Consider the following 21,995-nt stretch of genomic DNA (forward strand, 5'->3'; position numbering starts at 1 on the left):
ACGCGCTCTTAAATTATTGTTTTTTCGCCCTCTTACTCGCTGCATACCAGCCCTTAGTGTGTCTCGACTTGTCTCGACTTTGCTCGGCTGACGCGAGAGCTGACGCTCTCAATCGGCCTATATCAAAACGACAAGCACGAGAAACGACTGAGAGAGGTAAGGAGAGGCGAGGCGATGGACACACAGCACGCCCCCCTTCATTTCACGGTGGCGTCTCCCTGACCGAATCGGGCTGTAGCTCCGAAAAGAAAGGAGAAACAAAAATAGGAAGTAAAAGTGCCAATAGCGCCCTGTGTTCCCATGCGCTCACCCGCCCAAGTACTGACAAGGGCCAAAGTTGTTACGCATCGGCAATCGGACATTTTCTTTCATTTTCTCTTTATCGGTTGAGAACCAGTGTATTCAAGATATTATGGCCATTGCCGAGTGAATGCTGTAGCGCTCCCCGACGAGTCGGGTTCGGATCCTCTATCAACTTCCACGCAGGGTGATGATCTTTTGGTCACCACACTCGCCAGCTGAAATCGGCGCCGCCTTTTCGTAGTAGGAAAAGAGTGGTGGCCCGTGGGGGGATCGAACCCACGACCTTCGCGTTATTAGCACGACGCTCTAACCAACTGAGCTAACGGGCCTCGGCAGATGCAGTTGCTCAGCCCTACGCTGGAAACAGGTGGCATGAAGCCGCACACCATTTCTATGGTCGTCGTGTGTCTGCTTCCTAGTCTATATTCTGCTGACGGTCACGAAACAGTAGCTATATTGCGAGCAGGACGGGAAACGGCCGCTCGGACAGCTCAAACTTGTCACGATTCGTGTGGAAAAAATTCCGTTCCGGTACCGGGAATCGAACCCGGGCCTCCTGGGTGAAAGCCAGGTATCCTAGCCACTAGACCACACCGGATGTGGCCGTTTCGTTCGACCGTTCGTACGGTCGCTTGTCGCATTTCGTGTCGAGTGCCGCGTCGGCGCCCCCCTCTCTTTGCGAGCATCTGTGCACATACTGACTGGCAAGGCGCGCACCTCAAACGTCGCAGAGCAATGCTTTTGGCTTCATGCTCTGCTGGGAGAAGAGGAAAAGGGAAGCTGTAAGTAGCAATAACAGGAAGTAAACATTTTCCCGCTGAAGCGTTGAAACGCTGTGGATAACAAACAAGAAATACGTTGGCGCCCTAGCAACAGCACCACCGTGTCACAGAAAATTAAATGCCCCGGGTGAGGATCGAACTCACGACCTTAAGATTATGAGACTTACGCGCTGCCTACTGCGCTACCGAGGCACGGGTGCACCGCTTGTCCTGGAAACTGGGTAAACACCTTACCCAATATTAGACGTAGAGACACTGTACTTCCTGGATAACGTGTTCTGTTGCTACACGTGCACTGCCGGCCCAGTTGATTGCGGTGCTGCTGCAGCTGTTGCAACGATAGGCAGCACTCCTTGTCGTTGAAGTTCAGTGCCTCGGAGGCACCCGGACCCAGCAACTTGTGAGGCCAGGCCGACGCTAGTCTGTAGAACATGATGCGAGCGTCCTAGTGGGGACCCGCGAGTGCTGCGTTCTCGGTCCTTCTCAAGGGAAATCCAGCTACACATTCTTGTGGATCGTGCATCTCAAGCGCTCAAGCCACGCGGCAGCATTATCGCGGGAAAAGCAAAATGATGCATCGGCCGGGAATCGAACCCGGGCCGCCCGCGTGGCAGGCGAGCATTCTACCACTGAACCACCGATGCTCGGGCCAGCGGTAACTTGACGCTGCTTGCCGAGCAGATGTCTCAAGGGAAAGTGGGACTGCCGTCAAGCGCCGTAGCATTCTGTGGAAAAGATGCTGCAGACGCTGAATCCTGCACTGCACTGCTCTGCTTAAAAATGCCGCCAGAACGCGGTCCTCTGCGTACTCTTGCGTTGCCGGCGCCCAACTCTTGCCAAAGGATGCGAAATGTGCGCGGATACGCTGTCCGAATGCGTCTGGATGTGCTCCCCTAGCCTGCCTCGAAATGCGCCTGCCAGGTACGATCACCTTCGGCCGCTGCCGACTGGCGGGAAGCCGACACAGCGCGGACGCGCGGCGCTCGCTTGTGCGGTGGTGGTGTAATGGTCAGCATAGTTGCGTTCCAAGCAGTTGATCCGGGTTCGATTCCCGGCCACCGCAGCAGGCTTTTAATTTCGCGTATGAGTACTTTTGCCACGCGCTCTTAAATTATTGTTTTTTCGCCCTCTTACTCGCTGCATACCAGCCCTTAGTGTGTCTCGACTTGTCTCGACTTTGCTCGGCTGACGCGAGAGCTGACGCTCTCAAATCGGCCTATATCAAAACGACAAGCACGAGAAACGACTGAGAGAGGTAAGGAGAGGCGAGGCGATGGACACACAGCACGCCCCCTTCATTTCACGGTGGCGTCTCCCTGACCGAATCGGGCTGTAGCTCCGAAAAGAAAGGAGAAACAAAAATAGGAAGTAAAAGTGCCAATAGCGCCCTGTGTTCCCATGCGCTCACCCGCCCAAGTACTGACAAGGGCCAAAGTTGTTACGCATCGGCAATCGGACATTTTCTTTCATTTTCTCTTTATCGGTTGAGAACCAGTGTATTCAAGATATTATGGCCATTGCCGAGTGAATGCTGTAGCGCTCCCCGACGAGTCGGGTTCGGATCCTCTATCAACTTCCACGCAGGGTGATGATCTTTTGGTCACCACACTCGCCAGCTGAAATCGGCGCCGCCTTTTCGTAGTAGGAAAAGAGTGGTGGCCCGTGGGGGGATCGAACCCACGACCTTCGCGTTATTAGCACGACGCTCTAACCAACTGAGCTAACGGGCCTCGGCAGATGCAGTTGCTCAGCCCTACGCTGGAAACAGGTGGCATGAAGCCGCACACCATTTCTATGGTCGTCGTGTGTCTGCTTCCCTAGTCTATATTCTGCTGACGGTCACGAAACAGTAGCTATATTGCGAGCAGGACGGGAAACGGCCGCTCGGACAGCTCAAACTTGTCACGATTCGTGTGGAAAAAATTCCGTTCCGGTACCGGGAATCGAACCCGGGCCTCCTGGGTGAAAGCCAGGTATCCTAGCCACTAGACCACACCGGATGTGGCCGTTTCGTTCGACCGTTCGTACGGTCGCTTGTCGCATTTCGTGTCGAGTGCCGCGTCGGCGCCCCCCTCTCTTTGCGAGCATCTGTGCACATACTGACTGGCAAGGCGCGCACCTCAAACGTCGCAGAGCAATGCTTTTGGCTTCATGCTCTGCTGGGAGAAGAGGAAAAGGGAAGCTGTAAGTAGCAATAACAGGAAGTAAACATTTTCCCGCTGAAGCGTTGAAACGCTGTGGATAACAAACAAGAAATACGTTGGCGCCCTAGCAACAGCACCACCGTGTCACAGAAAATTAAATGCCCCGGGTGAGGATCGAACTCACGACCTTAAGATTATGAGACTTACGCGCTGCCTACTGCGCTACCGAGGCACGGGTGCACCGCTTGTCCTGGAAACTGGGTAAACACCTTACCCAATATTAGACGTAGAGACACTGTACTTCCTGGATAACGTGTTCTGTTGCTACACGTGCACTGCCGGCCCAGTTGATTGCGGTGCTGCTGCAGCTGTTGCAACGATAGGCAGCACTCCTTGTCGTTGAAGTTCAGTGCCTCGGAGGCACCCGGACCCAGCAACTTGTGAGGCCAGGCCGACGCTAGTCTGTAGAACATGATGCGAGCGTCCTAGTGGGGACCCGCGAGTGCTGCGTTCTCGGTCCTTCTCAAGGGAAATCCAGCTACACATTCTTGTGGATCGTGCATCTCAAGCGCTCAAGCCACGCGGCAGCATTATCGCGGGAAAAGCAAAATGATGCATCGGCCGGGAATCGAACCCGGGCCGCCCGCGTGGCAGGCGAGCATTCTACCACTGAACCACCGATGCTCGGGCCAGCGGTAACTTGACGCTGCTTGCCGAGCAGATGTCTCAAGGGAAAGTGGGACTGCCGTCAAGCGCCGTAGCATTCTGTGGAAAAGATGCTGCAGACGCTGAATCCTGCACTGCACTGCTCTGCTTAAAAATGCCGCCAGAACGCGGTCCTCTGCGTACTCTTGCGTTGCCGGCGCCCAACTCTTGCCAAAGGATGCGAAATGTGCGCGGATACGCTGTCCGAATGCGTCTGGATGTGCTCCCCTAGCCTGCCTCGAAATGCGCCTGCCAGGTACGATCACCTTCGGCCGCTGCCGACTGGCGGGAAGCCGACACAGCGCGGACGCGCGGCGCTCGCTTGTGCGGTGGTGGTGTAATGGTCAGCATAGTTGCGTTCCAAGCAGTTGATCCGGGTTCGATTCCCGGCCACCGCAGCAGGCTTTTAATTTCGCGTATGAGTACTTTTGCCACGCGCTCTTAAATTATTGTTTTTTCGCCCTCTTACTCGCTGCATACCAGCCCTTAGTGTGTCTCGACTTGTCTCGACTTTGCTCGGCTGACGCGAGAGCTGACGCTCTCAAATCGGCCTATATCAAAACGACAAGCACGAGAAACGACTGAGAGAGGTAAGGAGAGGCGAGGCGATGGACACACAGCACGCCCCCTTCATTTCACGGTGGCGTCTCCCTGACCGAATCGGGCTGTAGCTCCGAAAAGAAAGGAGAAACAAAAATAGGAAGTAAAAGTGCCAATAGCGCCCTGTGTTCCCATGCGCTCACCCGCCCAAGTACTGACAAGGGCCAAAGTTGTTACGCATCGGCAATCGGACATTTTCTTTCATTTTCTCTTTATCGGTTGAGAACCAGTGTATTCAAGATATTATGGCCATTGCCGAGTGAATGCTGTAGCGCTCCCCGACGAGTCGGGTTCGGATCCTCTATCAACTTCCACGCAGGGTGATGATCTTTTGGTCACCACACTCGCCAGCTGAAATCGGCGCCGCCTTTTCGTAGTAGGAAAAGAGTGGTGGCCCGTGGGGGGATCGAACCCACGACCTTCGCGTTATTAGCACGACGCTCTAACCAACTGAGCTAACGGGCCTCGGCAGATGCAGTTGCTCAGCCCTACGCTGGAAACAGGTGGCATGAAGCCGCACACCATTTCTATGGTCGTCGTGTGTCTGCTTCCCTAGTCTATATTCTGCTGACGGTCACGAAACAGTAGCTATATTGCGAGCAGGACGGGAAACGGCCGCTCGGACAGCTCAAACTTGTCACGATTCGTGTGGAAAAAATTCCGTTCCGGTACCGGGAATCGAACCCGGGCCTCCTGGGTGAAAGCCAGGTATCCTAGCCACTAGACCACACCGGATGTGGCCGTTTCGTTCGACCGTTCGTACGGTCGCTTGTCGCATTTCGTGTCGAGTGCCGCGTCGGCGCCCCCCTCTCTTTGCGAGCATCTGTGCACATACTGACTGGCAAGGCGCGCACCTCAAACGTCGCAGAGCAATGCTTTTGGCTTCATGCTCTGCTGGGAGAAGAGGAAAAGGGAAGCTGTAAGTAGCAATAACAGGAAGTAAACATTTTCCCGCTGAAGCGTTGAAACGCTGTGGATAACAAACAAGAAATACGTTGGCGCCCTAGCAACAGCACCACCGTGTCACAGAAAATTAAATGCCCCGGGTGAGGATCGAACTCACGACCTTAAGATTATGAGACTTACGCGCTGCCTACTGCGCTACCGAGGCACGGGTGCACCGCTTGTCCTGGAAACTGGGTAAACACCTTACCCAATATTAGACGTAGAGACACTGTACTTCCTGGATAACGTGTTCTGTTGCTACACGTGCACTGCCGGCCCAGTTGATTGCGGTGCTGCTGCAGCTGTTGCAACGATAGGCAGCACTCCTTGTCGTTGAAGTTCAGTGCCTCGGAGGCACCCGGACCCAGCAACTTGTGAGGCCAGGCCGACGCTAGTCTGTAGAACATGATGCGAGCGTCCTAGTGGGGACCCGCGAGTGCTGCGTTCTCGGTCCTTCTCAAGGGAAATCCAGCTACACATTCTTGTGGATCGTGCATCTCAAGCGCTCAAGCCACGCGGCAGCATTATCGCGGGAAAAGCAAAATGATGCATCGGCCGGGAATCGAACCCGGGCCGCCCGCGTGGCAGGCGAGCATTCTACCACTGAACCACCGATGCTCGGGCCAGCGGTAACTTGACGCTGCTTGCCGAGCAGATGTCTCAAGGGAAAGTGGGACTGCCGTCAAGCGCCGTAGCATTCTGTGGAAAAGATGCTGCAGACGCTGAATCCTGCACTGCACTGCTCTGCTTAAAAATGCCGCCAGAACGCGGTACTCTGCGTACTCTTGCGTTGCCGGCGCCCAACTCTTGCCAAAGGATGCGAAATGTGCGCGGATACGCTGTCCGAATGCGTCTGGATGTGCTCCCCTAGCCTGCCTCGAAATGCGCCTGCCAGGTACGATCACCTTCGGCCGCTGCCGACTGGCGGGAAGCCGACACAGCGCGGACGCGCGGCGCTCGCTTGTGCGGTGGTGGTGTAATGGTCAGCATAGTTGCGTTCCAAGCAGTTGATCCGGGTTCGATTCCCGGCCACCGCAGCAGGCTTTTAATTTCGCGTATGAGTTCTTTTGCCACGCGCTCTTAAATTATTGTTTTTTCGCCCTCTTACTCGCTGCATACCAGCCCTTAGTGTGTCTCGACTTGTCTCGACTTTGCTCGGCTGACGCGAGAGCTGACGCTCTCAAATCGGCCTATATCAAAACGACAAGCACGAGAAACGACTGAGAGAGGTAAGGAGAGGCGAGGCGATGGACACACAGCACGCCCCCTTCATTTCACGGTGGCGTCTCCCTGACCGAATCGGGCTGTAGCTCCGAAAAGAAAGGAGAAACAAAAATAGGAAGTAAAAGTGCCAATAGCGCCCTGTGTTCCCATGCGCTCACCCGCCCAAGTACTGACAAGGGCCAAAGTTGTTACGCATCGGCAATCGGACATTTTCTTTCATTTTCTCTTTATCGGTTGAGAACCAGTGTATTCAAGATATTATGGCCATTGCCGAGTGAATGCTGTAGCGCTCCCCGACGAGTCGGGTTCGGATCCTCTATCAACTTCCACGCAGGGTGATGATCTTTTGGTCACCACACTCGCCAGCTGAAATCGGCGCCGCCTTTTCGTAGTAGGAAAAGAGTGGTGGCCCGTGGGGGGATCGAACCCACGACCTTCGCGTTATTAGCACGACGCTCTAACCAACTGAGCTAACGGGCCTCGGCAGATGCAGTTGCTCAGCCCTACGCTGGAAACAGGTGGCATGAAGCCGCACACCATTTCTATGGTCGTCGTGTGTCTGCTTCCCTAGTCTATATTCTGCTGACGGTCACGAAACAGTAGCTATATTGCGAGCAGGACGGGAAACGGCCGCTCGGACAGCTCAAACTTGTCACGATTCGTGTGGAAAAAATTCCGTTCCGGTACCGGGAATCGAACCCGGGCCTCCTGGGTGAAAGCCAGGTATCCTAGCCACTAGACCACACCGGATGTGGCCGTTTCGTTCGACCGTTCGTACGGTCGCTTGTCGCATTTCGTGTCGAGTGCCGCGTCGGCGCCCCCCTCTCTTTGCGAGCATCTGTGCACATACTGACTGGCAAGGCGCGCACCTCAAACGTCGCAGAGCAATGCTTTTGGCTTCATGCTCTGCTGGGAGAAGAGGAAAAGGGAAGCTGTAAGTAGCAATAACAGGAAGTAAACATTTTCCCGCTGAAGCGTTGAAACGCTGTGGATAACAAACAAGAAATACGTTGGCGCCCTAGCAACAGCACCACCGTGTCACAGAAAATTAAATGCCCCGGGTGAGGATCGAACTCACGACCTTAAGATTATGAGACTTACGCGCTGCCTACTGCGCTACCGAGGCACGGGTGCACCGCTTCTCCTGGAAACTGGGTAAACACCTTACCCAATATTAGACGTAGAGACACTGTACTTCCTGGATAACGTGTTCTGTTGCTACACGTGCACTGCCGGCCCAGTTGATTGCGGTGCTGCTGCAGCTGTTGCAACGATAGGCAGCACTCCTTGTCGTTGAAGTTCAGTGCCTCGGAGGCACCCGGACCCAGCAACTTGTGAGGCCAGGCCGACGCTAGTCTGTAGAACATGATGCGAGCGTCCTAGTGGGGACCCGCGAGTGCTGCGTTCTCGGTCCTTCTCAAGGGAAATCCAGCTACACATTCTTGTGGATCGTGCATCTCAAGCGCTCAAGCCACGCGGCAGCATTATCGCGGGAAAAGCAAAATGATGCATCGGCCGGGAATCGAACCCGGGCCGCCCGCGTGGCAGGCGAGCATTCTACCACTGAACCACCGATGCTCGGGCCAGCGGTAACTTGACGCTGCTTGCCGAGCAGATGTCTCAAGGGAAAGTGGGACTGCCGTCAAGCGCCGTAGCATTCTGTGGAAAAGATGCTGCAGACGCTGAATCCTGCACTGCACTGCTCTGCTTAAAAATGCCGCCAGAACGCGGTCCTCTGCGTACTCTTGCGTTGCCGGCGCCCAACTCTTGCCAAAGGATGCGAAATGTGCGCGGATACGCTGTCCGAATGCGTCTGGATGTGCTCCCCTAGCCTGCCTCGAAATGCGCCTGCCAGGTACGATCACCTTCGGCCGCTGCCGACTGGCGGGAAGCCGACACAGCGCGGACGCGCGGCGCTCGCTTGTGCGGTGGTGGTGTAATGGTCAGCATAGTTGCGTTCCAAGCAGTTGATCCGGGTTCGATTCCCGGCCACCGCAGCAGGCTTTTAATTTCGCGTATGAGTACTTTTGCCACGCGCTCTTAAATTATTGTTTTTTCGCCCTCTTACTCGCTGCATACCAGCCCTTAGTGTGTCTCGACTTGTCTCGACTTTGCTCGGCTGACGCGAGAGCTGACGCTCTCAAATCGGCCTATATCAAAACGACAAGCACGAGAAACGACTGAGAGAGGTAAGGAGAGGCGAGGCGATGGACACACAGCACGCCCCCTTCATTTCACGGTGGCGTCTCCCTGACCGAATCGGGCTGTAGCTCCGAAAAGAAAGGAGAAACAAAAATAGGAAGTAAAAGTGCCAATAGCGCCCTGTGTTCCCATGCGCTCACCCGCCCAAGTACTGACAAGGGCCAAAGTTGTTACGCATCGGCAATCGGACATTTTCTTTCATTTTCTCTTTATCGGTTGAGAACCAGTGTATTCAAGATATTATGGCCATTGCCGAGTGAATGCTGTAGCGCTCCCCGACGAGTCGGGTTCGGATCCTCTATCAACTTCCACGCAGGGTGATGATCTTTTGGTCACCACACTCGCCAGCTGAAATCGGCGCCGCCTTTTCGTAGTAGGAAAAGAGTGGTGGCCCGTGGGGGGATCGAACCCACGACCTTCGCGTTATTAGCACGACGCTCTAACCAACTGAGCTAACGGGCCTCGGCAGATGCAGTTGCTCAGCCCTACGCTGGAAACAGGTGGCATGAAGCCGCACACCATTTCTATGGTCGTCGTGTGTCTGCTTCCCTAGTCTATATTCTGCTGACGGTCACGAAACAGTAGCTATATTGCGAGCAGGACGGGAAACGGCCGCTCGGACAGCTCAAACTTGTCACGATTCGTGTGGAAAAAATTCCGTTCCGGTACCGGGAATCGAACCCGGGCCTCCTGGGTGAAAGCCAGGTATCCTAGCCACTAGACCACACCGGATGTGGCCGTTTCGTTCGACCGTTCGTACGGTCGCTTGTCGCATTTCGTGTCGAGTGCCGCGTCGGCGCCCCCCTCTCTTTGCGAGCATCTGTGCACATACTGACTGGCAAGGCGCGCACCTCAAACGTCGCAGAGCAATGCTTTTGGCTTCATGCTCTGCTGGGAGAAGAGGAAAAGGGAAGCTGTAAGTAGCAATAACAGGAAGTAAACATTTTCCCGCTGAAGCGTTGAAACGCTGTGGATAACAAACAAGAAATACGTTGGCGCCCTAGCAACAGCACCACCGTGTCACAGAAAATTAAATGCCCCGGGTGAGGATCGAACTCACGACCTTAAGATTATGAGACTTACGCGCTGCCTACTGCGCTACCGAGGCACGGGTGCACCGCTTGTCCTGGAAACTGGGTAAACACCTTACCCAATATTAGACGTAGAGACACTGTACTTCCTGGATAACGTGTTCTGTTGCTACACGTGCACTGCCGGCCCAGTTGATTGCGGTGCTGCTGCAGCTGTTGCAACGATAGGCAGCACTCCTTGTCGTTGAAGTTCAGTGCCTCGGAGGCACCCGGACCCAGCAACTTGTGAGGCCAGGCCGACGCTAGTCTGTAGAACATGATGCGAGCGTCCTAGTGGGGACCCGCGAGTGCTGCGTTCTCGGTCCTTCTCAAGGGAAATCCAGCTACACATTCTTGTGGATCGTGCATCTCAAGCGCTCAAGCCACGCGGCAGCATTATCGCGGGAAAAGCAAAATGATGCATCGGCCGGGAATCGAACCCGGGCCGCCCGCGTGGCAGGCGAGCATTCTACCACTGAACCACCGATGCTCGGGCCAGCGGTAACTTGACGCTGCTTGCCGAGCAGATGTCTCAAGGGAAAGTGGGACTGCCGTCAAGCGCCGTAGCATTCTGTGGAAAAGATGCTGCAGACGCTGAATCCTGCACTGCACTGCTCTGCTTAAAAATGCCGCCAGAACGCGGTCCTCTGCGTACTCTTGCGTTGCCGGCGCCCAACTCTTGCCAAAGGATGCGAAATGTGCGCGGATACGCTGTCCGAATGCGTCTGGATGTGCTCCCCTAGCCTGCCTCGAAATGCGCCTGCCAGGTACGATCACCTTCGGCCGCTGCCGACTGGCGGGAAGCCGACACAGCGCGGACGCGCGGCGCTCGCTTGTGCGGTGGTGGTGTAATGGTCAGCATAGTTGCGTTCCAAGCAGTTGATCCGGGTTCGATTCCCGGCCACCGCAGCAGGCTTTTAATTTCGCGTATGAGTACTTTTGCCACGCGCTCTTAAATTATTGTTTTTTCGCCCTCTTACTCGCTGCATACCAGCCCTTAGTGTGTCTCGACTTGTCTCGACTTTGCTCGGCTGACGCGAGAGCTGACGCTCTCAAATCGGCCTATATCAAAACGACAAGCACGAGAAACGACTGAGAGAGGTAAGGAGAGGCGAGGCGATGGACACACAGCACGCCCCCTTCATTTCACGGTGGCGTCTCCCTGACCGAATCGGGCTGTAGCTCCGAAAAGAAAGGAGAAACAAAAATAGGAAGTAAAAGTGCCAATAGCGCCCTGTGTTCCCATGCGCTCACCCGCCCAAGTACTGACAAGGGCCAAAGTTGTTACGCATCGGCAATCGGACATTTTCTTTCATTTTCTCTTTATCGGTTGAGAACCAGTGTATTCAAGATATTATGGCCATTGCCGAGTGAATGCTGTAGCGCTCCCCGACGAGTCGGGTTCGGATCCTCTATCAACTTCCACGCAGGGTGATGATCTTTTGGTCACCACACTCGCCAGCTGAAATCGGCGCCGCCTTTTCGTAGTAGGAAAAGAGTGGTGGCCCGTGGGGGGATCGAACCCACGACCTTCGCGTTATTAGCACGACGCTCTAACCAACTGAGCTAACGGGCCTCGGCAGATGCAGTTGCTCAGCCCTACGCTGGAAACAGGTGGCATGAAGCCGCACACCATTTCTATGGTCGTCGTGTGTCTGCTTCCCTAGTCTATATTCTGCTGACGGTCACGAAACAGTAGCTATATTGCGAGCAGGACGGGAAACGGCCGCTCGGACAGCTCAAACTTGTCACGATTCGTGTGGAAAAAATTCCGTTCCGGTACCGGGAATCGAACCCGGGCCTCCTGGGTGAAAGCCAGGTATCCTAGCCACTAGACCACACCGGATGTGGCCGTTTCGTTCGACCGTTCGTACGGTCGCTTGTCGCATTTCGTGTCGAGTGCCGCGTCGGCGCCCCCCTCTCTTTGCGAGCATCTGTGCACATACTGACTGGCAAGGCGCGCACCTCAAACGTCGCAGAGCAATGCTTTTGGCTTCATGCTCTGCTGGGAGAAGAGGAAAAGGGAAGCTGTAAGTAGCAATAACAGGAAGTAAACATTTTCCCGCTGAAGCGTTGAAACGCTGTGGATAACAAACAAGAAATACGTTGGCGCCCTAGCAACAGCACCACCGTGTCACAGAAAATTAAATGCCCCGGGTGAGGATCGAACTCACGACCTTAAGATTATGAGACTTACGCGCTGCCTACTGCGCTACCGAGGCACGGGTGCACCGCTTGTCCTGGAAACTGGGTAAACACCTTACCCAATATTAGACGTAGAGACACTGTACTTCCTGGATAACGTGTTCTGTTGCTACACGTGCACTGCCGGCCCAGTTGATTGCGGTGCTGCTGCAGCTGTTGCAACGATAGGCAGCACTCCTTGTCGTTGAAGTTCAGTGCCTCGGAGGCACCCGGACCCAGCAACTTGTGAGGCCAGGCCGACGCTAGTCTGTAGAACATGATGCGAGCGTCCTAGTGGGGACCCGCGAGTGCTGCGTTCTCGGTCCTTCTCAAGGGAAATCCAGCTACACATTCTTGTGGATCGTGCATCTCAAGCGCTCAAGCCACGCGGCAGCATTATCGCGGGAAAAGCAAAATGATGCATCGGCCGGGAATCGAACCCGGGCCGCCCGCGTGGCAGGCGAGCATTCTACCACTGAACCACCGATGCTCGGGCCAGCGGTAACTTGACGCTGCTTGCCGAGCAGATGTCTCAAGGGAAAGTGGGACTGCCGTCAAGCGCCGTAGCATTCTGTGGAAAAGATGCTGCAGACGCTGAATCCTGCACTGCACTGCTCTGCTTAAAAATGCCGCCAGAACGCGGTCCTCTGCGTACTCTTGCGTTGCCGGCGCCCAACTCTTGCCAAAGGATGCGAAATGTGCGCGGATACGCTGTCCGAATGCGTCTGGATGTGCTCCCCTAGCCTGCCTCGAAATGCGCCTGCCAGGTACGATCACCTTCGGCCGCTGCCGACTGGCGGGAAGCCGACACAGCGCGGACGCGCGGCGCTCGCTTGTGCGGTGGTGGTGTAATGGTCAGCATAGTTGCGTTCCAAGCAGTTGATCCGGGTTCGATTCCCGGCCACCGCAGCAGGCTTTTAATTTCGCGTATGAGTACTTTTGCCACGCGCTCTTAAATTATTGTTTTTTCGCCCTCTTACTCGCTGCATACCAGCCCTTAGTGTGTCTCGACTTGTCTCGACTTTGCTCGGCTGACGCGAGAGCTGACGCTCTCAAATCGGCCTATATCAAAACGACAAGCACGAGAAACGACTGAGAGAGGTAAGGAGAGGCGAGGCGATGGACACACAGCACGCCCCCTTCATTTCACGGTGGCGTCTCCCTGACCGAATCGGGCTGTAGCTCCGAAAAGAAAGGAGAAACAAAAATAGGAAGTAAAAGTGCCAATAGCGCCCTGTGTTCCCATGCGCTCACCCGCCCAAGTACTGACAAGGGCCAAAGTTGTTACGCATCGGCAATCGGACATTTTCTTTCATTTTCTCTTTATCGGTTGAGAACCAGTGTATTCAAGATATTATGGCCATTGCCGAGTGAATGCTGTAGCGCTCCCCGACGAGTCGGGTTCGGATCCTCTATCAACTTCCACGCAGGGTGATGATCTTTTGGTCACCACACTCGCCAGCTGAAATCGGCGCCGCCTTTTCGTAGTAGGAAAAGAGTGGTGGCCCGTGGGGGGATCGAACCCACGACCTTCGCGTTATTAGCACGACGCTCTAACCAACTGAGCTAACGGGCCTCGGCAGATGCAGTTGCTCAGCCCTACGCTGGAAACAGGTGGCATGAAGCCGCACACCATTTCTATGGTCGTCGTGTGTCTGCTTCCCTAGTCTATATTCTGCTGACGGTCACGAAACAGTAGCTATATTGCGAGCAGGACGGGAAACGGCCGCTCGGACAGCTCAAACTTGTCACGATTCGTGTGGAAAAAATTCCGTTCCGGTACCGGGAATCGAACCCGGGCCTCCTGGGTGAAAGCCAGGTATCCTAGCCACTAGACCACACCGGATGTGGCCGTTTCGTTCGACCGTTCGTACGGTCGCTTGTCGCATTTCGTGTCGAGTGCCGCGTCGGCGCCCCCCTCTCTTTGCGAGCATCTGTGCACATACTGACTGGCAAGGCGCGCACCTCAAACGTCGCAGAGCAATGCTTTTGGCTTCATGCTCTGCTGGGAGAAGAGGAAAAGGGAAGCTGTAAGTAGCAATAACAGGAAGTAAACATTTTCCCGCTGAAGCGTTGAAACGCTGTGGATAACAAACAAGAAATACGTTGGCGCCCTAGCAACAGCACCACCGTGTCACAGAAAATTAAATGCCCCGGGTGAGGATCGAACTCACGACCTTAAGATTATGAGACTTACGCGCTGCCTACTGCGCTACCGAGGCACGGGTGCACCGCTTCTCCTGGAAACTGGGTAAACACCTTACCCAATATTAGACGTAGAGACACTGTACTTCCTGGATAACGTGTTCTGTTGCTACACGTGCACTGCCGGCCCAGTTGATTGCGGTGCTGCTGCAGCTGTTGCAACGATAGGCAGCACTCCTTGTCGTTGAAGTTCAGTGCCTCGGAGGCACCCGGACCCAGCAACTTGTGAGGCCAGGCCGACGCTAGTCTGTAGAACATGATGCGAGCGTCCTAGTGGGGACCCGCGAGTGCTGCGTTCTCGGTCCTTCTCAAGGGAAATCCAGCTACACATTCTTGTGGATCGTGCATCTCAAGCGCTCAAGCCACGCGGCAGCATTATCGCGGGAAAAGCAAAATGATGCATCGGCCGGGAATCGAACCCGGGCCGCCCGCGTGGCAGGCGAGCATTCTACCACTGAACCACCGATGCTCGGGCCAGCGGTAACTTGACGCTGCTTGCCGAGCAGATGTCTCAAGGGAAAGTGGGACTGCCGTCAAGCGCCGTAGCATTCTGTGGAAAAGATGCTGCAGACGCTGAATCCTGCACTGCACTGCTCTGCTTAAAAATGCCGCCAGAACGCGGTCCTCTGCGTACTCTTGCGTTGCCGGCGCCCAACTCTTGCCAAAGGATGCGAAATGTGCGCGGATACGCTGTCCGAATGCGTCTGGATGTGCTCCCCTAGCCTGCCTCGAAATGCGCCTGCCAGGTACGATCACCTTCGGCCGCTGCCGACTGGCGGGAAGCCGACACAGCGCGGACGCGCGGCGCTCGCTTGTGCGGTGGTGGTGTAATGGTCAGCATAGTTGCGTTCCAAGCAGTTGATCCGGGTTCGATTCCCGGCCACCGCAGCAGGCTTTTAATTTCGCGTATGAGTACTTTTGCCACGCGCTCTTAAATTATTGTTTTTTCGCCCTCTTACTCGCTGCATACCAGCCCTTAGTGTGTCTCGACTTGTCTCGACTTTGCTCGGCTGACGCGAGAGCTGACGCTCTCAAATCGGCCTATATCAAAACGACAAGCACGAGAAACGACTGAGAGAGGTAAGGAGAGGCGAGGCGATGGACACACAGCACGCCCCCTTCATTTCACGGTGGCGTCTCCCTGACCGAATCGGGCTGTAGCTCCGAAAAGAAAGGAGAAACAAAAATAGGAAGTAAAAGTGCCAATAGCGCCCTGTGTTCCCATGCGCTCACCCGCCCAAGTACTGACAAGGGCCAAAGTTGTTACGCATCGGCAATCGGACATTTTCTTTCATTTTCTCTTTATCGGTTGAGAACCAGTGTATTCAAGATATTATGGCCATTGCCGAGTGAATGCTGTAGCGCTCCCCGACGAGTCGGGTTCGGATCCTCTATCAACTTCCACGCAGGGTGATGATCTTTTGGTCACCACACTCGCCAGCTGAAATCGGCGCCGCCTTTTCGTAGTAGGAAAAGAGTGGTGGCCCGTGGGGGGATCGAACCCACGACCTTCGCGTTATTAGCACGACGCTCTAACCAACTGAGCTAACGGGCCTCGGCAGATGCAGTTGCTCAGCCCTACGCTGGAAACAGGTGGCATGAAGCCGCACACCATTTCTATGGTCGTCGTGTGTCTGCTTCCCTAGTCTATATTCTGCTGACGGTCACGAAACAGTAGCTATATTGCGAGCAGGACGGGAAACGGCCGCTCGGACAGCTCAAACTTGTCACGATTCGTGTGGAAAAAATTCCGTTCCGGTACCGGGAATCGAACCCGGGCCTCCTGGGTGAAAGCCAGGTATCCTAGCCACTAGACCACACCGGATGTGGCCGTTTCGTTCGACCGTTCGTACGGTCGCTTGTCGCATTTCGTGTCGAGTGCCGCGTCGGCGCCCCCCTCTCTTTGCGAGCATCTGTGCACATACTGACTGGCAAGGCGCGCACCTCAAACGTCGCAGAGCAATGCTTTTGGCTTCATGCTCTGCTGGGAGAAGAGGAAAAGGGAAGCTGTAAGTAGCAATAACAGGAAGTAAACATTTTCCCGCTGAAGCGTTGAAACGCTGTGGATAACAAACAAGAAATACGTTGGCGCCCTAGCAACAGCACCACCGTGTCACAGAAAATTAAATGCCCCGGGTGAGGATCGAACTCACGACCTTAAGATTATGAGACTTACGCGCTGCCTACTGCGCTACCGAGGCACGGGTGCACCGCTTGTCCTGGAAACTGGGTAAACACCTTACCCAATATTAGACGTAGAGACACTGTACTTCCTGGATAACGTGTTCTGTTGCTACACGTGCACTGCCGGCCCAGTTGATTGCGGTGCTGCTGCAGCTGTTGCAACGATAGGCAGCACTCCTTGTCGTTGAAGTTCAGTGCCTCGGAGGCACCCGGACCCAGCAACTTGTGAGGCCAGGCCGACGCTAGTCTGTAGAACATGATGCGAGCGTCCTAGTGGGGACCCGCGAGTGCTGCGTTCTCGGTCCTTCTCAAGGGAAATCCAGCTACACATTCTTGTGGATCGTGCATCTCAAGCGCTCAAGCCACGCGGCAGCATTATCGCGGGAAAAGCAAAATGATGCATCGGCCGGGAATCGAACCCGGGCCGCCCGCGTGGCAGGCGAGCATTCTACCACTGAACCACCGATGCTCGGGCCAGCGGTAACTTGACGCTGCTTGCCGAGCAGATGTCTCAAGGGAAAGTGGGACTGCCGTCAAGCGCCGTAGCATTCTGTGGAAAAGATGCTGCAGACGCTGAATCCTGCACTGCACTGCTCTGCTTAAAAATGCCGCCAGAACGCGGTCCTCTGCGTACTCTTGCGTTGCCGGCGCCCAACTCTTGCCAAAGGATGCGAAATGTGCGCGGATACGCTGTCCGAATGCGTCTGGATGTGCTCCCCTAGCCTGCCTCGAAATGCGCCTGCCAGGTACGATCACCTTCGGCCGCTGCCGACTGGCGGGAAGCCGACACAGCGCGGACGCGCGGCGCTCGCTTGTGCGGTGGTGGTGTAATGGTCAGCATAGTTGCGTTCCAAGCAGTTGATCCGGGTTCGATTCCCGGCCACCGCAGCAGGCTTTTAATTTCGCGTATGAGTACTTTTGCCACGCGCTCTTAAATTATTGTTTTTTCGCCCTCTTACTCGCTGCATACCAGCCCTTAGTGTGTCTCGACTTGTCTCGACTTTGCTCGGCTGACGCGAGAGCTGACGCTCTCAAATCGGCCTATATCAAAACGACAAGCACGAGAAACGACTGAGAGAGGTAAGGAGAGGCGAGGCGATGGACACACAGCACGCCCCCTTCATTTCACGGTGGCGTCTCCCTGACCGAATCGGGCTGTAGCTCCGAAAAGAAAGGAGAAACAAAAATAGGAAGTAAAAGTGCCAATAGCGCCCTGTGTTCCCATGCGCTCACCCGCCCAAGTACTGACAAGGGCCAAAGTTGTTACGCATCGGCAATCGGACATTTTCTTTCATTTTCTCTTTATCGGTTGAGAACCAGTGTATTCAAGATATTATGGCCATTGCCGAGTGAATGCTGTAGCGCTCCCCGACGAGTCGGGTTCGGATCCTCTATCAACTTCCACGCAGGGTGATGATCTTTTGGTCACCACACTCGCCAGCTGAAATCGGCGCCGCCTTTTCGTAGTAGGAAAAGAGTGGTGGCCCGTGGGGGGATCGAACCCACGACCTTCGCGTTATTAGCACGACGCTCTAACCAACTGAGCTAACGGGCCTCGGCAGATGCAGTTGCTCAGCCCTACGCTGGAAACAGGTGGCATGAAGCCGCACACCATTTCTATGGTCGTCGTGTGTCTGCTTCCCTAGTCTATATTCTGCTGACGGTCACGAAACAGTAGCTATATTGCGAGCAGGACGGGAAACGGCCGCTCGGACAGCTCAAACTTGTCACGATTCGTGTGGAAAAAATTCCGTTCCGGTACCGGGAATCGAACCCGGGCCTCCTGGGTGAAAGCCAGGTATCCTAGCCACTAGACCACACCGGATGTGGCCGTTTCGTTCGACCGTTCGTACGGTCGCTTGTCGCATTTCGTGTCGAGTGCCGCGTCGGCGCCCCCCTCTCTTTGCGAGCATCTGTGCACATACTGACTGGCAAGGCGCGCACCTCAAACGTCGCAGAGCAATGCTTTTGGCTTCATGCTCTGCTGGGAGAAGAGGAAAAGGGAAGCTGTAAGTAGCAATAACAGGAAGTAAACATTTTCCCGCTGAAGCGTTGAAACGCTGTGGATAACAAACAAGAAATACGTTGGCGCCCTAGCAACAGCACCACCATGTCACAGAAAATTAAATGCCCCGGGTGAGGATCGAACTCACGACCTTAAGATTATGAGACTTACGCGCTGCCTACTGCGCTACCGAGGCACGGGTGCACCGCTTGTCCTGGAAACTGGGTAAACACCTTACCCAATATTAGACGTAGAGACACTGTACTTCCTGGATAACGTGTTCTGTTGCTACACGTGCACTGCCGGCCCAGTTGATTGCGGTGCTGCTGCAGCTGTTGCAACGATAGGCAGCACTCCTTGTCGTTGAAGTTCAGTGCCTCGGAGGCACCCGGACCCAGCAACTTGTGAGGCCAGGCCGACGCTAGTCTGTAGAACATGATGCGAGCGTCCTAGTGGGGACCCGCGAGTGCTGCGTTCTCGGTCCTTCTCAAGGGAAATCCAGCTACACATTCTTGTGGATCGTGCATCTCAAGCGCTCAAGCCACGCGGCAGCATTATCGCGGGAAAAGCAAAATGATGCATCGGCCGGGAATCGAACCCGGGCCGCCCGCGTGGCAGGCGAGCATTCTACCACTGAACCACCGATGCTCGGGCCAGCGGTAACTTGACGCTGCTTGCCGAGCAGATGTCTCAAGGGAAAGTGGGACTGCCGTCAAGCGCCGTAGCATTCTGTGGAAAAGATGCTGCAGACGCTGAATCCTGCACTGCACTGCTCTGCTTAAAAATGCCGCCAGAACGCGGTCCTCTGCGTACTCTTGCGTTGCCGGCGCCCAACTCTTGCCAAAGGATGCGAAATGTGCGCGGATACGCTGTCCGAATGCGTCTGGATGTGCTCCCCTAGCCTGCCTCGAAATGCGCCTGCCAGGTACGATCACCTTCGGCCGCTGCCGACTGGCGGGAAGCCGACACAGCGCGGACGCGCGGCGCTCGCTTGTGCGGTGGTGGTGTAATGGTCAGCATAGTTGCGTTCCAAGCAGTTGATCCGGGTTCGATTCCCGGCCACCGCAGCAGGCTTTTAATTTCGCGTATGAGTACTTTTGCCACGCGCTCTTAAATTATTGTTTTTTCGCCCTCTTACTCGCTGCATACCAGCCCTTAGTGTGTCTCGACTTGTCTCGACTTTGCTCGGCTGACGCGAGAGCTGACGCTCTCAAATCGGCCTATATCAAAACGACAAGCACGAGAAACGACTGAGAGAGGTAAGGAGAGGCGAGGCGATGGACACACAGCACGCCCCCTTCATTTCACGGTGGCGTCTCCCTGACCGAATCGGGCTGTAGCTCCGAAAAGAAAGGAGAAACAAAAATAGGAAGTAAAAGTGCCAATAGCGCCCTGTGTTCCCATGCGCTCACCCGCCCAAGTACTGACAAGGGCCAAAGTTGTTACGCATCGGCAATCGGACATTTTCTTTCATTTTCTCTTTATCGGTTGAGAACCAGTGTATTCAAGATATTATGGCCATTGCCGAGTGAATGCTGTAGCGCTCCCCGACGAGTCGGGTTCGGATCCTCTATCAACTTCCACGCAGGGTGATGATCTTTTGGTCACCACACTCGCCAGCTGAAATCGGCGCCGCCTTTTCGTAGTAGGAAAAGAGTAGTGGCCCGTGGGGGGATCGAACCCACGACCTTCGCGTTATTAGCACGACGCTCTAACCAACTGAGCTAACGGGCCTCGGCAGATGCAGTTGCTCAGCCCTACGCTGGAAACAGGTGGCATGAAGCCGCACACCATTTCTATGGTCGTCGTGTGTCTGCTTCCCTAGTCTATATTCTGCTGACGGTCACGAAACAGTAGCTATATTGCGAGCAGGACGGGAAACGGCCGCTCGGACAGCTCAAACTTGTCACGATTCGTGTGGAAAAAATTCCGTTCCGGTACCGGGAATCGAACCCGGGCCTCCTGGGTGAAAGCCAGGTATCCTAGCCACTAGACCACACCGGATGTGGCCGTTTCGTTCGACCGTTCGTACGGTCGCTTGTCGCATTTCGTGTCGAGTGCCGCGTCGGCGCCCCCCTCTCTTTGCGAGCATCTGTGCACATACTGACTGGCAAGGCGCGCACCTCAAACGTCGCAGAGCAATGCTTTTGGCTTCATGCTCTGCTGGGAGAAGAGGAAAAGGGAAGCTGTAAGTAGCAATAACAGGAAGTAAACATTTTCCCGCTGAAGCGTTGAAACGCTGTGGATAACAAACAAGAAATACGTTGGCGCCCTAGCAACAGCACCACCATGTCACAGAAAATTAAATGCCCCGGGTGAGGATCGAACTCACGACCTTAAGATTGTGAGACTTACGCGCTGCCTACTGCGCTACCGAGGCACGGGTGCACCGCTTGTCCTGGAAACTGGGTAAACACCTTACCCAATATTAGACGTAGAGACACTGTACTTCCTGGATAACGTGTTCTGTTGCTACACGTGCACTGCCGGCCCAGTTGATTGCGGTGCTGCTGCAGCTGTTGCAACGATAGGCAGCACTCCTTGTCGTTGAAGTTCAGTGCCTCGGAGGCACCCGGACCCAGCAACTTGTGAGGCCAGGCCGACGCTAGTCTGTAGAACATGATGCGAGCGTCCTAGTGGGGACCCGCGAGTGCTGCGTTCTCGGTCCTTCTCAAGGGAAATCCAGCTACACATTCTTGTGGATCGTGCATCTCAAGCGCTCAAGCCACGCGGCAGCATTATCGCGGGAAAAGCAAAATGATGCATCGGCCGGGAATCGAACCCGGGCCGCCCGCGTGGCAGGCGAGCATTCTACCACTGAACCACCGATGCTCGGGCCAGCGGTAACTTGACGCTGCTTGCCGAGCAGATGTCTCAAGGGAAAGTGGGACTGCCGTCAAGCGCCGTAGCATTCTGTGGAAAAGATGCTGCAGACGCTGAATCCTGCACTGCACTGCTCTGCTTAAAAATGCCGCCAGAACGCGGTCCTCTGCGTACTCTTGCGTTGCCGGCGCCCAACTCTTGCCAAAGGATGCGAAATGTGCGCGGATACGCTGTCCGAATGCGTCTGGATGTGCTCCCCTAGCCTGCCTCGAAATGCGCCTGCCAGGTACGATCACCTTCGGCCGCTGCCGACTGGCGGGAAGCCGACACAGCGCGGACGCGCGGCGCTCGCTTGTGCGGTGGTGGTGTAATGGTCAGCATAGTTGCGTTCCAAGCAGTTGATCCGGGTTCGATTCCCGGCCACCGCCGCAGGCTTTTAATTTCGCGTATGAGTACTTTTGCCACGCGCTCTTAAATTATTGTTTTTTCGCCCTCTTACTCGCTGCATACCAGCCCTTAGTGTGTCTCGACTTGTCTCGACTTTGCTCGGCTGACGCGAGAGCTGACGCTCTCAAATCGGCCTATATCAAAACGACAAGCACGAGAAACGACTGAGAGA

The 21,995-nt window shown here is 55.1% G+C and overlaps 50 non-coding genes across 50 annotated transcripts; 10 read left to right on the plus strand and 40 right to left on the minus strand.

The window, feature by feature from the left end:
* Nucleotides 1-558: 558 nt before the first annotated feature.
* Trnai-aau lies at nt 559-632 on the minus strand. The gene has a single exon. It is a non-coding gene; the product is annotated as a tRNA-Ile (tRNA).
* A 197-nt stretch (nt 633-829) lies between these two features.
* Trnae-uuc lies at nt 830-901 on the minus strand. The gene has a single exon. It is a non-coding gene; the product is annotated as a tRNA-Glu (tRNA).
* A 303-nt stretch (nt 902-1,204) lies between these two features.
* On the minus strand, nt 1,205-1,277 carry Trnam-cau. The gene has a single exon. It is a non-coding gene; the product is annotated as a tRNA-Met (tRNA).
* A 381-nt stretch (nt 1,278-1,658) lies between these two features.
* On the minus strand, nt 1,659-1,729 carry Trnag-gcc. The gene has a single exon. It is a non-coding gene; the product is annotated as a tRNA-Gly (tRNA).
* A 347-nt stretch (nt 1,730-2,076) lies between these two features.
* On the plus strand, nt 2,077-2,148 carry Trnag-ucc. The gene has a single exon. It is a non-coding gene; the product is annotated as a tRNA-Gly (tRNA).
* A 593-nt stretch (nt 2,149-2,741) lies between these two features.
* Trnai-aau lies at nt 2,742-2,815 on the minus strand. The gene has a single exon. It is a non-coding gene; the product is annotated as a tRNA-Ile (tRNA).
* A 198-nt stretch (nt 2,816-3,013) lies between these two features.
* Trnae-uuc lies at nt 3,014-3,085 on the minus strand. Its single transcript has one exon. It is a non-coding gene; the product is annotated as a tRNA-Glu (tRNA).
* A 303-nt stretch (nt 3,086-3,388) lies between these two features.
* On the minus strand, nt 3,389-3,461 carry Trnam-cau. Its single transcript has one exon. It is a non-coding gene; the product is annotated as a tRNA-Met (tRNA).
* Nucleotides 3,462-3,842: 381 nt separating this feature from the next.
* Nucleotides 3,843-3,913, minus strand: Trnag-gcc. Its single transcript has one exon. It is a non-coding gene; the product is annotated as a tRNA-Gly (tRNA).
* A 347-nt stretch (nt 3,914-4,260) lies between these two features.
* Nucleotides 4,261-4,332, plus strand: Trnag-ucc. The gene has a single exon. It is a non-coding gene; the product is annotated as a tRNA-Gly (tRNA).
* A 593-nt stretch (nt 4,333-4,925) lies between these two features.
* Trnai-aau lies at nt 4,926-4,999 on the minus strand. Its single transcript has one exon. It is a non-coding gene; the product is annotated as a tRNA-Ile (tRNA).
* Nucleotides 5,000-5,197: 198 nt separating this feature from the next.
* On the minus strand, nt 5,198-5,269 carry Trnae-uuc. The gene has a single exon. It is a non-coding gene; the product is annotated as a tRNA-Glu (tRNA).
* A 303-nt stretch (nt 5,270-5,572) lies between these two features.
* On the minus strand, nt 5,573-5,645 carry Trnam-cau. The gene has a single exon. It is a non-coding gene; the product is annotated as a tRNA-Met (tRNA).
* A 381-nt stretch (nt 5,646-6,026) lies between these two features.
* On the minus strand, nt 6,027-6,097 carry Trnag-gcc. The gene has a single exon. It is a non-coding gene; the product is annotated as a tRNA-Gly (tRNA).
* A 347-nt stretch (nt 6,098-6,444) lies between these two features.
* On the plus strand, nt 6,445-6,516 carry Trnag-ucc. The gene has a single exon. It is a non-coding gene; the product is annotated as a tRNA-Gly (tRNA).
* Nucleotides 6,517-7,109: 593 nt separating this feature from the next.
* On the minus strand, nt 7,110-7,183 carry Trnai-aau. The gene has a single exon. It is a non-coding gene; the product is annotated as a tRNA-Ile (tRNA).
* A 198-nt stretch (nt 7,184-7,381) lies between these two features.
* Nucleotides 7,382-7,453, minus strand: Trnae-uuc. The gene has a single exon. It is a non-coding gene; the product is annotated as a tRNA-Glu (tRNA).
* Nucleotides 7,454-7,756: 303 nt separating this feature from the next.
* On the minus strand, nt 7,757-7,829 carry Trnam-cau. The gene has a single exon. It is a non-coding gene; the product is annotated as a tRNA-Met (tRNA).
* Nucleotides 7,830-8,210: 381 nt separating this feature from the next.
* Nucleotides 8,211-8,281, minus strand: Trnag-gcc. Its single transcript has one exon. It is a non-coding gene; the product is annotated as a tRNA-Gly (tRNA).
* A 347-nt stretch (nt 8,282-8,628) lies between these two features.
* On the plus strand, nt 8,629-8,700 carry Trnag-ucc. Its single transcript has one exon. It is a non-coding gene; the product is annotated as a tRNA-Gly (tRNA).
* A 593-nt stretch (nt 8,701-9,293) lies between these two features.
* Nucleotides 9,294-9,367, minus strand: Trnai-aau. Its single transcript has one exon. It is a non-coding gene; the product is annotated as a tRNA-Ile (tRNA).
* Nucleotides 9,368-9,565: 198 nt separating this feature from the next.
* Nucleotides 9,566-9,637, minus strand: Trnae-uuc. The gene has a single exon. It is a non-coding gene; the product is annotated as a tRNA-Glu (tRNA).
* A 303-nt stretch (nt 9,638-9,940) lies between these two features.
* On the minus strand, nt 9,941-10,013 carry Trnam-cau. Its single transcript has one exon. It is a non-coding gene; the product is annotated as a tRNA-Met (tRNA).
* A 381-nt stretch (nt 10,014-10,394) lies between these two features.
* Nucleotides 10,395-10,465, minus strand: Trnag-gcc. Its single transcript has one exon. It is a non-coding gene; the product is annotated as a tRNA-Gly (tRNA).
* Nucleotides 10,466-10,812: 347 nt separating this feature from the next.
* Trnag-ucc lies at nt 10,813-10,884 on the plus strand. Its single transcript has one exon. It is a non-coding gene; the product is annotated as a tRNA-Gly (tRNA).
* A 593-nt stretch (nt 10,885-11,477) lies between these two features.
* Nucleotides 11,478-11,551, minus strand: Trnai-aau. Its single transcript has one exon. It is a non-coding gene; the product is annotated as a tRNA-Ile (tRNA).
* Nucleotides 11,552-11,749: 198 nt separating this feature from the next.
* On the minus strand, nt 11,750-11,821 carry Trnae-uuc. Its single transcript has one exon. It is a non-coding gene; the product is annotated as a tRNA-Glu (tRNA).
* A 303-nt stretch (nt 11,822-12,124) lies between these two features.
* Nucleotides 12,125-12,197, minus strand: Trnam-cau. Its single transcript has one exon. It is a non-coding gene; the product is annotated as a tRNA-Met (tRNA).
* Nucleotides 12,198-12,578: 381 nt separating this feature from the next.
* Nucleotides 12,579-12,649, minus strand: Trnag-gcc. The gene has a single exon. It is a non-coding gene; the product is annotated as a tRNA-Gly (tRNA).
* Nucleotides 12,650-12,996: 347 nt separating this feature from the next.
* Trnag-ucc lies at nt 12,997-13,068 on the plus strand. Its single transcript has one exon. It is a non-coding gene; the product is annotated as a tRNA-Gly (tRNA).
* A 593-nt stretch (nt 13,069-13,661) lies between these two features.
* On the minus strand, nt 13,662-13,735 carry Trnai-aau. The gene has a single exon. It is a non-coding gene; the product is annotated as a tRNA-Ile (tRNA).
* A 198-nt stretch (nt 13,736-13,933) lies between these two features.
* Trnae-uuc lies at nt 13,934-14,005 on the minus strand. Its single transcript has one exon. It is a non-coding gene; the product is annotated as a tRNA-Glu (tRNA).
* A 303-nt stretch (nt 14,006-14,308) lies between these two features.
* Nucleotides 14,309-14,381, minus strand: Trnam-cau. Its single transcript has one exon. It is a non-coding gene; the product is annotated as a tRNA-Met (tRNA).
* Nucleotides 14,382-14,762: 381 nt separating this feature from the next.
* Trnag-gcc lies at nt 14,763-14,833 on the minus strand. Its single transcript has one exon. It is a non-coding gene; the product is annotated as a tRNA-Gly (tRNA).
* A 347-nt stretch (nt 14,834-15,180) lies between these two features.
* Nucleotides 15,181-15,252, plus strand: Trnag-ucc. Its single transcript has one exon. It is a non-coding gene; the product is annotated as a tRNA-Gly (tRNA).
* Nucleotides 15,253-15,845: 593 nt separating this feature from the next.
* Nucleotides 15,846-15,919, minus strand: Trnai-aau. Its single transcript has one exon. It is a non-coding gene; the product is annotated as a tRNA-Ile (tRNA).
* A 198-nt stretch (nt 15,920-16,117) lies between these two features.
* Nucleotides 16,118-16,189, minus strand: Trnae-uuc. Its single transcript has one exon. It is a non-coding gene; the product is annotated as a tRNA-Glu (tRNA).
* Nucleotides 16,190-16,492: 303 nt separating this feature from the next.
* On the minus strand, nt 16,493-16,565 carry Trnam-cau. The gene has a single exon. It is a non-coding gene; the product is annotated as a tRNA-Met (tRNA).
* A 381-nt stretch (nt 16,566-16,946) lies between these two features.
* Trnag-gcc lies at nt 16,947-17,017 on the minus strand. Its single transcript has one exon. It is a non-coding gene; the product is annotated as a tRNA-Gly (tRNA).
* Nucleotides 17,018-17,364: 347 nt separating this feature from the next.
* Trnag-ucc lies at nt 17,365-17,436 on the plus strand. Its single transcript has one exon. It is a non-coding gene; the product is annotated as a tRNA-Gly (tRNA).
* Nucleotides 17,437-18,029: 593 nt separating this feature from the next.
* Trnai-aau lies at nt 18,030-18,103 on the minus strand. The gene has a single exon. It is a non-coding gene; the product is annotated as a tRNA-Ile (tRNA).
* A 198-nt stretch (nt 18,104-18,301) lies between these two features.
* Nucleotides 18,302-18,373, minus strand: Trnae-uuc. The gene has a single exon. It is a non-coding gene; the product is annotated as a tRNA-Glu (tRNA).
* Nucleotides 18,374-18,676: 303 nt separating this feature from the next.
* On the minus strand, nt 18,677-18,749 carry Trnam-cau. The gene has a single exon. It is a non-coding gene; the product is annotated as a tRNA-Met (tRNA).
* A 381-nt stretch (nt 18,750-19,130) lies between these two features.
* Trnag-gcc lies at nt 19,131-19,201 on the minus strand. The gene has a single exon. It is a non-coding gene; the product is annotated as a tRNA-Gly (tRNA).
* Nucleotides 19,202-19,548: 347 nt separating this feature from the next.
* Trnag-ucc lies at nt 19,549-19,620 on the plus strand. The gene has a single exon. It is a non-coding gene; the product is annotated as a tRNA-Gly (tRNA).
* Nucleotides 19,621-20,213: 593 nt separating this feature from the next.
* On the minus strand, nt 20,214-20,287 carry Trnai-aau. Its single transcript has one exon. It is a non-coding gene; the product is annotated as a tRNA-Ile (tRNA).
* A 198-nt stretch (nt 20,288-20,485) lies between these two features.
* Trnae-uuc lies at nt 20,486-20,557 on the minus strand. Its single transcript has one exon. It is a non-coding gene; the product is annotated as a tRNA-Glu (tRNA).
* Nucleotides 20,558-20,860: 303 nt separating this feature from the next.
* Nucleotides 20,861-20,933, minus strand: Trnav-cac. The gene has a single exon. It is a non-coding gene; the product is annotated as a tRNA-Val (tRNA).
* Nucleotides 20,934-21,314: 381 nt separating this feature from the next.
* On the minus strand, nt 21,315-21,385 carry Trnag-gcc. Its single transcript has one exon. It is a non-coding gene; the product is annotated as a tRNA-Gly (tRNA).
* Nucleotides 21,386-21,732: 347 nt separating this feature from the next.
* On the plus strand, nt 21,733-21,804 carry Trnag-ucc. Its single transcript has one exon. It is a non-coding gene; the product is annotated as a tRNA-Gly (tRNA).
* Nucleotides 21,805-21,995: the final 191 nt, after the last annotated feature.

The sequence above is a fragment of the Schistocerca piceifrons genome, unplaced genomic scaffold, assembly GCF_021461385.2.
Source record: "Schistocerca piceifrons isolate TAMUIC-IGC-003096 unplaced genomic scaffold, iqSchPice1.1 HiC_scaffold_624, whole genome shotgun sequence".
Taxonomy (NCBI): Eukaryota; Metazoa; Arthropoda; class Insecta; order Orthoptera; family Acrididae; genus Schistocerca; species Schistocerca piceifrons.